The following is an 8611-nucleotide window of genomic DNA, read 5'->3' as shown; positions in this document are numbered from 1 at the left end:
TAATGTCTAATATAACTGCGCCTGTAGACCTTTAACAGAGCAAGATATAACGAGTGGGAAACATGTACAGAACTTTGCTACATGAATGTTTGTAAAAATTCTACAATTAAGATAATGTTAGTTGCCAATTAAAATATAAGTAAAAATAAAATTTACAATGTTTACACTTCAATCAGATCTAGACTTTCGTCATTACTTAAAGAAAACGCAAATGATTTCTCAAAAATAGCCAAGTTGCCACACTTTTGTGACCTACAGGTAGCGCAAATTTAGATTCTATATTTCAAATATTTGGACATTTGCACGGAGTTCACTGAGTTATAACATGCTAATGGTATAAGTGAGGAGATGTATGCATCCCTACAATGAGGTGGTACTTTGTTTATTCAAATACTTTGCATGTCCTTAACCATAACGAGCTGAACAAAATAGCTGTGTAACCTTGATCTGGGTTGCTTTAAACCTCCTATCAGTTTAAGAATGCTTAAAAAAGCCGTTACTTGGGTTTTGGAAATGTAAATAAACGTAGTGTTCGAAAATACAATAGTTGCATGATTTATCCGTAAAGTCCGTTGATACATACTATTATTATTTTATTTTCAATAAATTGAACATAAAACACAGCTCCAATTTTGCAAGTACAAGGTAATGTATTCTGAGCATTTATTTTTGATTTAACCATTTTCATTATGTAATAATGTATGACTGTTTTAAAGACCTCGGTTCAGCACCCTGAACGTTCTAAAGGTTCAAATGTACTACTTCTTTCAGAGGTCTTAAAAACGTTTCATTTAACATACCCAAGCCCAACTCATTACCTCCCATTTGAAACATTATGTAAGGTTGTCTTAAAATGTTGCACAATACAGCAATCTTTCTAACCATGATCGGACTCCTTCTTCCGCCATTAATTACGTACATGCATGGGAAGAAAGAAGTCTGTTTTCTGTAAGGTTCTTCAAAAATCTTATTAAATTATCAAATTGGCAATGAGCTACAAACAAAAATAATACATGCTCACATTACCAGCAGAACACAAAAATACAAATAAGAGAAGAATTAATCAGACTATGTTCAGATTTAATCAAACAACATGCCCCTAAAATATGGCGGTGCCACCCGTAGTTGTTACTGCGTGTGTGGTCTCTAGATAAACAAGATACCGGTACTTATTACCTCACGTTAAAAGTTGTAATATTTATGATATTTCAGATTTCATAAAACATAAGAATAGCATAACATTCTTAGCATAAGAAAAAAACACGCAACGCTCTCGAGCACGTACACGTTCACCTAGGTCAAAGGGCACAGTGAATGTCAATACCTTTACTTGTTAAACCAGTTTCAGTCCTAAAGATTGACTCCACATATAATAATTTTAGAAACTGAAATCACTGCACTGAGAATTATATTAAAATAAGAAACGACTAAATTAATAGTCGAATAGAATTTTCATAATTTTTTTTTTTTGGCGCGAGGACGGAAACTCTATAAATAGCAGAAATATCAGGTTAAAAAGTACGGTGCGCGTTTCGCATTATTTAACAAGCGCAATTTTAACTGTTACAAGCAACTAACGTACTAGGGAAAGTAAGATATTAGGTCGATTTTATAAGAATTAAGGAATGCTCTGCTTCCAAGTGGAGTTCTTCCTAATTCTAAATGAAAATTAACAATAATATACTGTCACAGTGGCTCTATTGAACATATCCGCGTACTTGTTCAGAGTGTACAGTTCCATTTTGTATAGATTCATTGCCTCAAATGAGAACATAATCACATTTATGTCTCATACTGTTTTCCTTTCAAACAGCTCACCGAAGCTTGTTTTAGCTTAAACTGACATATACAAGACAATTGTCTGAAATATGTCATTTATTTTAAATAACAAATGACGAAATATTGGATTCACAAACGAAGGGGGAAATCAGCAAATATCAAACATTTTGTCATCTAGTTACCTAACATTTCATCACATTTATCCTGATCCCCCCCCCCCCCCAAAAAAAAAACCCACAATATTTTCACAAATAACAATAATACTGATTAGTTCAATCACAAAGTTGGAAAAATTGTTCAAAAGCTTATAAAAGCAAAAAGGTGACGAACAATAGGGCCAAAGCAATTTGATGGCAAACAATACGGCCAACAAGGCCTCCATATACGGCAAAGATTGCATTGCAAATCTTAGAATGTTACAAACAATATTATTATTTCCAAAATAACCAAAATAGTGTAACACGTTATATCAAAATAATAAATAATACAAAGAAGCTGAGATTTCAGGGTGGATAAGATTTAGGGAGGTGGTGGGTTAATAAAATTCACAGTTTAGATGCGGCTGCAGTACATTCAAGTGGAACATTGTATATAAATAGATTAAGGACGCATGATACAAAAGTGAGATTTCATTGGTCGAGCATAGATGATTCTCTCAGTGAAAAGGGGTTCAATACAGGGTTTCATGATCGGGGGAATAATACAGGTTAAAAAATAAAATGGAAAACAGTTTCGACATAAATGCAATTATCTTCATAATATTTATTTTATTTACACATTGTTGTAATGTTTCCCTTTAATGTTTATAAACAAATTAAGAATTTTAGCTATTGAACTAATTTCAATGTAAGCTACTTTTTGTCATACTGTAATATGTTTCCTTGTAAGTTTTATGAACTAATTAAGAATATTAGCTATTGAACTAATTTCAATGTAAGATACGTTTTGGAACTGAAACTGTGATCCAAAGAGGGATGCTATGGAAACAATCTTTAATCAGTGCACGCGCACGGATGAGGAAGATGTGAATCAATTGGCATAATCACAGTCAAGGGAGTTGAAATTTTGAAGAATTTGATAATAAAAAAATATAATAAAAGTAATTTTAATCACACAGAGGCCTGTTTTCTTCTATGGAAGAAGAAGTATTAAACTAAAATTAAATACTAAATCGTACAGATACATGTAATATTAGTTCAAAGTGCAAGTGTTACATGTTACATGCGTACTTTATGCATGATTATTATTTTACGACGAAGATATTTTTTAATTCCAAATATTTCCAATATTTGCCGTCTGATAATGATAATGTCTAGGTAATTTAATTGTTTTGGGGCCAGCGGCTTCTATACAAGCACTTTAATTTAACTGATCATTCTGTTTTATCAGTGAAAGTTAGAATTCTATAAAAGATTTACCATCACACTAATGGCCCATCACTGAGTACACCTTTCCGTAGAAAACGAGAAGAATATTGGATTAGAAAACTTGGCACGGCCTTTCCATATGGATGCAATTTAATGACAATGTCGATAGTGTTGGGAATCTTTCCAGTTCACAGTGTAGCAATGTGAATATGTGATGGGACATTTTAACAATACACAGATAAGCATAGTCATGAACAGCAGTCTTACAATAAACCATTTGTCTTCTTTGATTCACCATTACCTTATGTAAATAATCATTTAGGTCTTCATTACATTCGCACTAAACTTTACTCTGTCTCTTTGAAACTTTTGAATAGTCTATTGAAAAAAAAGTCAAGGAAAGTCCACATTTGAATTATTCTTCGACACCAGAATATAGGCTTGGTTCTGTGATTATGGATATTGCAAATCATAGGCTTTTTAAACCACCACGCTTTACGGAAGAAAATACTGCTAAACCAACCGTTTTTACCTTAAACTTCAATATGCCAACAAAGGAATTGACGCGATTAATATAAGTAATATTCTTAATCACAAAAGGGACCAGTCTTGTATTCTATTATGTTTCAAGTTGAACTCAACACTTTGTATTTCTTAAAAATGTACATCGACTATTGCTTCCAAACTTTTTAATCACAAGAAAACTTTACAGGGCCTAGAATCGAACATCTGAAACATAATCCTCCGACGTGTCCATGTTCTTTTTCACCCAACAACTATAGTACTGCTGAACACGCCATTTTTGGTGACGTAAATTTAGTTGATAATGAGGACCTTAAATCACTTATTCTAAAAGGGCCAAAATTTAGGGAACCCCGATCTTTCAACCAGCGTCATAATTTCATAAATATTATGAATTCTGCGGAAGTTTACGCCAGGTGATGGGCAAAACATGAAAATGAAGACCTTGACAGAATGGAGTAATTGTATCAGATGGATGTTAAAATCTCGCATTAAGCGATTGAGGGGAATATGAAAACCATCTATCCTTCTGTGTTCAATAATTCAGAAGTGAAAAAAGAATTAGATAGCTTACACGATCAGATTGTACTGGTCCCAGCTGACAAAGCAGGTAATATTGTCTTTGTTTTTAAGGCTCATTATTTTAATTACATTTTAGAGGAACTGGGATTTAATTCTGCAAGTGGTAATCAAACGTATACCCATAGCTCCCTTTCTAAGGAAGAAATTCTTCAAAATCATGTCAGTTTTTAATATTCCCAACAATCAAAATGAATTTGAATTACCATACCTATACTGGATTCCTTAACTTCATAAAAATTCGTACAAACAAATATACATAGCGGTTTTCACTGAATGTTCTACCAAGCCTCTTTCTAATATTAACGGCACTGAAGGAGAAACTTCAGGAGTACTGTACAACAATAAGAAAAGGTGGAAATAATTAAAAATTCCAAGGAACTTTTAAAATACTTTGAAATCCCAAAATTTTACCAAAATCAATAACATCAAAACGTACGACTTTTCAACACTTTATATTACCATTCCTTACGATAGATTAAAGTCCAGGATTTTTGACATCATTTACAGCTGCTTTTTCAAGAAAAATGGAACTCGTAAATTTACGTACCTTGTCATTGGTCACTTGCAACATTATTTTGTAAAAGTCTCATGCATGAGAAGAAGAAAACAGTTGCTGTGGCCTTCAACTCGACATTAAGATAAATCGACGACGTATTATCAATTAACAATAGGTACTTCCATTCATATGTCGACTCGATATATCCCAGTGAGCTTGAAATAAAAGATACTACAGAGTCTGACACATCTGTTTCATATTTGGATATTTTACTAGAAAAAGACTTTAATGGTAATCTAACAACCAAGCTTTATAATAAACGTGATGACTTCAACTTTTCAATCGTCGACTTCCCTTACTTGTGTAGCAATATACCCTTATCACCTGCATATGGGGTTTGTGTCTCTCTGTTGATTCGATATGCAAGAGCATACTCTACGTAAGAACAATTTCTAAAACGAGGCAAACTATCGACAAACAAGTTGATGAAACAAGAATATCAACAGTTTCGTTTTAAGTCATCATTTTGCAAGTTCTATGGTCGATACAATGATCTTGTCAGCAAATACAGTCTATCATTAAGTCAAATGCTGACTGACATTTTTTCACACTAACTGTTAGGCCATTCTTTACACACTGAATTTTTCCGTTTTTTCCGATCATGACAAGGAGCACAGCGGGTGTGACCGGTCGGCAGGGGATGCTCACTCCTCCATGGCACCTGATCCCACCTCTGATGTTTTAGGGGTCGTGTTTGCTCTGCTCCTGATTTGTATTGTTTGAATGGACTTTTGAGATTGAATACTGTTCGTAATCTCCATATTTCATTTGAAAAGAATTTTGACCAGTTTAAAAGAAAACACGTTAGGGTAAATAAAAAAAATGACCTGACTTATAATTATCAATATGCACTAAAAATACAGAATATGCAAATAAATTTATACATGCTTGTCTTAGTAAGCGTCTTTTAACCCCCTCCCCCTTTTCTTTTGAAGATCTGTAAAGTTGAAAATAATGGACTATGTTAGAAATAAAGACTTTCCTAATAAAAATCGAAAAATTGATCTTGAAAGTAGACTGCAGTTACTTTGTTTTAACGAAGTTATGGTCACAGTTCATGCTGAAAGGAGTGCTACAGAAAAAAAAACCCATTGATTTTGAAGAACTATATGAGAATTGGGTCTAAGAAGAATTTTTAAAGTGTAAAACAATAACCGATATACCATATACAGCGGCGTTTATGAAAGTCAAGTATATGTGCATGCCCATTTATATCAGGAGTGCAAAAATTGATGGTTTGCATCCCATCTCATAAAAACTTTGACAAGAATGTAAGTGTTTTATTCTTTTTTGGAAACAAAGACCCAAAGAAGATTTTTACTCTATTGATCTTTCTAAAAGTTACAGGATCTGTTTGTGTTTCAGATCCACTGTCAGGATTGCAACAATTTTTTAACATCCAAGATCAAGGATGAAATGACTTTTCTTCATTCTTATTACTTGTACTATAATTTAATCAGTTAGCACCTATTTGATTAACTACATTATAATGCCAATGTATTACTTGAAACTATCCTTTCTTCAGTTTTATTAATCCAGATGTGTTAAGGTATGTCACTCACTTTTGAAAAAAAAGTTTTTTTTCTTTAAATTTTACAGTCAATTTGCCAAAAAAAAAGTTTTCATCACTTAATAAAATTCATAAGCCAAAAAAAAAAATTTAAAAAACTTGCCTTAAATCTTTAACAGTTTTAAAACGATAAATTACTTTTAAAATTTTAATGAGTTTTTATGCATTATGGTTATTAAAAATGAAGCTTAATAAATACATAACAAAGCTAGGAATGCAACAGACTAAGGTAAAATAGGATCACTTCAAAATCTACATTTTTTTTCTTATAAAAAATGCTATACCAAATTATTTTTCCTTACATTTTCCTTACATCCTTAAATTAAAACAATTGATTAAATCGACCAAAATAAGGAAATGTATTGTTTCACTTTTTTTTCATATTAAAACCTTTCCAACCAGGATTGAGACATACAATGTAAAATATCAATAAACAATCTTTTCACATGTACATGTACAAGAAAAGAAACTCAACCAAGGATTAGATTATCATTTACATTGTATATCCCTTACACAATTCTGAAGAGGAAAACATGTATAATTTCTTATGAATATGCAATTCTGAAAATCTTTTAAAATGTATTAATATTAATTTTCTCAAGTGACGTTTTCATTAATAAAATTATGAAATTTTTTAATGCTTTTGTATTCTCTATTGCCACTTAAATGATAATCAAAATGTATGAACAATACTTTATGTTATAATTAAAAAAATGTCAAGACAAGTTGAATTTTACCAAATCTGTTCATTATTTCCAAATTCACCCTTTATTTCAAAGTCTTATGGAATTCAGTGAACCAGTATTGTTTTAGGACAAAACTTTGTAAGGATTGCAGAATTTCTACTCTTCTGTTCCAAGAGTTGTCACCCTCTGGACAGATTTTTTTAAGAAGAGAACAGTTCTGATACTGAAGAAAAATGCGTAAACCCTTTTCTGAAACACAGTGACTTCAGCAACAAACAGCATATCATTGATTCTCTAAAACACATACCAGTAACTACTATAGTGAACGTTAATTTGATCAAAACATCGATGTATGTGTATATTGACTTTATATATTATTGGAGGTGAAGAAAATGTTGTTTATGAAAATAGGATTTTTCTCAAAAATCATATATATATATATATATATATATATATATATATATATATATATATATATATATATATATATATATATATATATATATATATAAAAGAAATATGCTGAAAATATTTTCAAGTTAAAAATATGGTGATTTAAATTGTAAAAGTTTCTGTAACTATACAATGTAGCTTGTACTGTTTATCAAAACAATATAAATAAACACTTGTTTCTGTTGTTGAAGATCAGAAAAAAGTATGGTAGGAGAAAAGATATGACAGTAAATGTAAACAAATTTAATTTGCGTTTAAGACATAGAAGTAATATGGATAATATAATATAATATAATATAATATAATATAATATAATATAATATAATATAATATAATATATTGGAGTTTGACCCACTTTTGCAAAAATTTACCCAACTTTAACCATGGCCATAACTTTTGAACAGTTGTGCTAGGGCTCTTATATCTCACATGTATATTCATCGTGACAAGACCTTTCCATGGGTGTAGATGTTTTTGAGCTTTGACCTTGACCATATAGTTTGACTCACTTTTAAAAAACTTTAAAATTGGCCATAACTTTTGAATAGTTAGTACAAGGGCTTTCAAATTTCACAGGTATATTCCTTGTGACAAGACCTTCCTTTGGATACCAACAATTTTGACCTTTTACCCTGACCTTGGAGTTTGACCTACTTTTGAAAAACTTTAACCTTCGCCATAGCTTTTGAACAGTTGGTGCTAGGACTTTTTTATATTTTGCATGTATATTTCTTATTACAAGGTCTTCCCCTGCGTACCATGAATTTTGACCCATTGACCTTGACCTTGGAGTTTGACTCACTTTTAGAAAACATTATCTTTGACCATAACTTTTGAATGGTTGGTGCTTGGGCTTTCATGTTTGCCAGGTATATCCACAGACACAAGTTCTTTCTTTGGGTAACAACATTTTTTATCTCTTGACCTTGACCCTGGAATTTGACCTGCATTTGAGAAACTTTAACCTTCGCCATAAGCTGCCATACGTGCGCATCAATGTTTCACAAATACATCTTGTTTTGTTTGAAAGGGTTCCTGTCGCTTGTTACGGACGTAGATATGAACTTTTGTAAAAACGCTATCTACGCATACGTAA

The sequence above is a fragment of the Saccostrea echinata genome, unplaced genomic scaffold (assembly GCF_033153115.1).
Source record: "Saccostrea echinata isolate AGI-Se365-2 ecotype Australia unplaced genomic scaffold, CSIRO_AGI_Sech_v1 ptg000054l, whole genome shotgun sequence".
NCBI classification, from domain to species: domain Eukaryota; kingdom Metazoa; phylum Mollusca; class Bivalvia; order Ostreida; family Ostreidae; genus Saccostrea; species Saccostrea echinata.
Note: the sequence above shows the minus strand (reverse complement) of the source record.